This window comes from Cupressus sempervirens, chromosome 10 (genome assembly GCF_028749045.1).
Source record: "Cupressus sempervirens isolate cs-2001-9-10 chromosome 10, ASM2874904v1, whole genome shotgun sequence".
NCBI classification, from domain to species: Eukaryota; Viridiplantae; Streptophyta; class Pinopsida; order Cupressales; family Cupressaceae; genus Cupressus; species Cupressus sempervirens.
The window spans coordinates 687,362,205-687,366,513 of NC_143127.1; positions in this window are offsets into that span (position 1 = coordinate 687,362,205).

A 4,309-nucleotide genomic window follows, 5' to 3' on the forward strand; every position below is an offset into this window, starting at 1 on the left:
CAGCTTTGCAAGTCTACAAATTTGAGGTACATTGACAGTTGACTGCCAATTTCAAAAATGGCACTTTCCATGCATTGGGAGCAAATTTTGATGGCAAGTTAACTCTAACACACATCAAGTGAAGGGTCAACTTCTATTTTTGGTGTCTCCATGCACTTCTACTTTGACTGATGGTTTCCTCCTACTTTCTCTCTCATTCCTTCATTTTTTTTGACATATAAAGGTCTCATGCATCCAATTAATGAATAAAATATGGATGGAGTCCCTCTAAGCACCAGTTAGATTATCAGTTTGTATATATTTAGTTTGTTTAAATATTTTTAAAGCATTTTATTGCATCAAGATATCTCTCACTCTCAACAAAATTGAGGAGATGATTTCTTATAAATACCCCATTTTAAAATGCAACAAGGGCCATTGTTATTATGTAATAAAGTTATGCTTTTGGTGCTAGCATCCATAGTGTAGTTATTCTTGCCTGAATGTGTCATTGTTTTGTGGATTTTATTCATGAGATTGTGATTGAGCCAAAGGTTTATTGTGTTATTTCTGGTAGTGTGATCTTTTAGTTATGGTGTTTTCTATAGATATATGAATTTTGTTGACGTAACAAGCTTGAGAAGAGATCACCTAATTGTGTCTACATAGATTTTTGTCTCACATGAGCACACTCTTTGTGGCCTTGCAATTTGATGAAGAGTGAAACATCATCCGATTTGTTATAAATTCTCACCGACGATTGCATCATTGGATTCTAGGAAGCATTGCTCCTACTTTTATTTGGTTACCTACTAATTTCTTCAAAGGTTTAACTCACAACATGTTGTTTTCTATAGCTTATGTCCATTTAAGAAATTCAATTTCAAGTTATTTGATTTCATGTTATTTGCTTTCAGTTTCATTATTTGCTTTGCTAACCCCCTATTAGAATAGGATCTCATAGTAGCTGCATTATTAGAGTTTCATTCATTGGAAAAATAGAAAATACAAAAATATTGTTCTTTTGGTGTGATATTTTGAGACAACGAACGGATTTTACTTCAAATTCTGAGATAAAAGGGTTTTTAGAACCAGTAAAGGCCTCCTTGTGAACATTCACATTTATCTTCTACTAAGCAAATTTTGATACGTCGCAAGACAAACACTAAACCTTGGAGTGGATCCTTAAAAAGATTTGTTTTTCAAGAGAGGAATTACACTATGGATTCCTGTCATTGATCTCGTGCAAAACAAATGCCCAACAGAAGTGGCGCTAGAAGGAGGGCACAATACAAAGAACCTACTATTGGAAACAAGAAAGATTTGATAAAGTTTTGAAATTTTTGCACCCTTGCAATAATCTACACTCCATAAAAGTTTATAAATCACTTTTGAAATTTTTAGAAATCCAGGTCCACAGGTACACAGGTTCGCAGGTCCACAGATCTGCAGGTTCGTAGATCCCTATGGTGTGAAAAATTTAGAAGAAGTGAGGAAGTGTACTTCTGCAAAGGTGCCCTTTTTCTAGAATTGATACAAGCTGGAAGATATTCATCCAAGATCCCCATTCCAGAAAGCATTAAGATCTTCACCAAGTGCCCAAGAATTTCTAGAGCTTACTCATTTTCATAAGCCACATAGTGACAGAGGAATACCTCAAATTCAACCACTTCCATTCAAATTTTTGTCATTTTCTTCTACTCCACCACCCAGTCAACCACTAGGTGGACCTCCACATACTTCAACGCTCACATCACCATCCCAGCCACCTTCTGGTCCACAAAATCTTCTAATGGCCTTTTTCACAAAAGTAGTTGACTCACCCCTTAGCTTGAGAGGTGCCCTCCATGACCTCCTTAAGAATCTTGAGAAATTTTGTCTAAGGTTTATTTATGGAGAAATAAGAACCTTCGAAGATCATGTCAAGGTTTTTAAGGAAATTTGCAACCGAAAGAAAATTGCTAATGAAAATGTGGTTCTTCATTTATTTTCTTACTCTTTGGGGGAAATTGCCTTCAGTTGGTATGTATACCTGCCACCAAGATGTATTGGAGACTGGGACACTTTCAAAAAAATGTTTTTGGAATAATTCAAATCATTCATCAATCCAATAGTGATAAATCAACAATTCATATCAATAAAAAGGGACCCAGCTGAGACAATTTCACACTTCAATCATCGCTTTCATATGGCCTACCACAAGTTGGAAACACCATACACAATATCGGTTGAAGCTACCATCCAATTTTATTTCAATGCTATGGATCCTCTTGCTGCAATCTTTCTGAGAAGACTTCCTACAGAAAATATTGACACATTGGACAAAGTCTTTGTAGAAGCGATAAAGTTCACAAAGCAAGCTAATCCTAATCGAGGAGGAATGATGCTTCCTATGCAGACAATCGCTACAATGCCAATGATTCCCATGGGAGCACCCACTGTGCCTAGTCAGTTCATACCTATGAACCCAATTCCATTGCAACAGGCACCGGCTCCACAAACTCAAGCGATAACATAACCAGGGTATGAGCCCAAAAAAATAGCATTCTTTGAACAAAAAGCAATGGTTCCTATGGAAGTAGATAACAATCTCCTTTCAAAAGTTGGTCAAATGAAAAAGACCATGTCATAAATGAACAATGAGTTGACTCATCTTAGATTGTCACAAGGACAAAATAAAAACTTCCAAAGACATAATTTTGGCCCCTACAACAACAATTTTGGTTAGAATTACAACAGGATCTTCAACAACAACATTAACAACAATACAGGAAACAATGACACAGGAAACAACTTCAATCCTCTTGATCGCAACAATGGCTTCCAAAGACAAAATCGAAAATGGAACACTCAACCAAATAATGGAAGCATTCCTACTGATAACAACAACATTCAGTATGCTAATATTAATCAGTATGATGATGGCCAAAATATGCCTAGCAACGATGGTGCATACTATAATGGTAATCAGGATGTGAATCAAAACCCACAAGTGAATGATAATCCTCCTCCTATTCAATTCAATGCAATGCTATTGGAATCTTATGATTCTACACAGAATGTACATGTGGAAAAACAAGCAAGTGAAGAATTCTCATTTCCTTTTAGTCAAGAACCTGATCTTCAACACGATGAGATGTTTGCCTTTCAAAATGATAATCAAAATACATATAATCTTAGAAACAAAAATGATCTATTGACTGATGGAATTCCTCCTAGTTTGCAACTGACTCCACCTGATCCTAGAGCAAACAACAATCCACCACCAGTAAGGCCAGCCCAAGGTGGACAACAGTATTAGAATCAAGTGAACATACAAACAATACTGAAGAACCCTACTTGGTCTACTAAAAAGTATAATGCAGTTGAAGACCTGAAGAAAATGAAGGCCAATATGTCCATGTTCAACATGTTGCAAAACTTTCCACAACAAAGACAAGCACTCATGAAGAAATTGGATAATACAAAGGTTTCCCATAATATGAATAATGTCCCTCAAAAGATGGTGTCATGGCAAGTAAATGCTATAGAAGCAATGCCCACTATGTTCAAGGACAAAGTTGAGGTACCCCCATTTTTGCTGAGCATAAGGATATATGGAAAGAATCTTCACAATTGTCTTATTGATTCTAGAGCTTCATGTAATGTGATGCCATTATCAATAGCTCAAAGGCTAGGAGTCAATCCTCAACCCTCTAACCAAGTGGTAATATAGTTGGATAAAATAGAGGTAAAAGTCATTGGAGTATTGAAAGATGTGTGGATATAGTTAATAGTTGATCCTCGGATCTAGGATATTATTGATATACTTGTGGTTGATATCCTAAAGACATTCGAATTACTCCTGAGCAGAGAATGGACAAAATGTCTTAGAGGATGGTTCTCTACAGACTTCACTCAATTATGGTTGCCATGGAAAGGATTGAACAATCAAATCAAGATTGATGCTAAGCCTAAACTGAAAACAATCATCACAAATTACAATGCCCTGAATGAGATAGCATTTTTACAATCGGATTTGGGTTTGTAAAAAGTGATGGTATTGAACATGGTTCCAAACAATACATCTCAAGATCAAAATAAAGAACCTAAGGTGTCGGTACCAAAAAGTGAGACCGTGACACAATTCATAGAAAGTATGGTGACTAATCTACATTGTTTAGGAGAGGAAGTTGACCCTAATATCCTCCTCCTTCTAGGATTTTGCAAAGTTATTCATTCAGAGTTTGAATGTTCAGTATGCCAAGAAGCAATAGCAAAGGTTTTGACACAAATGATGGAAAACAAGAGTACAAAGACCTCAAAAGATGAAATTATTGAAAGTCAAGAT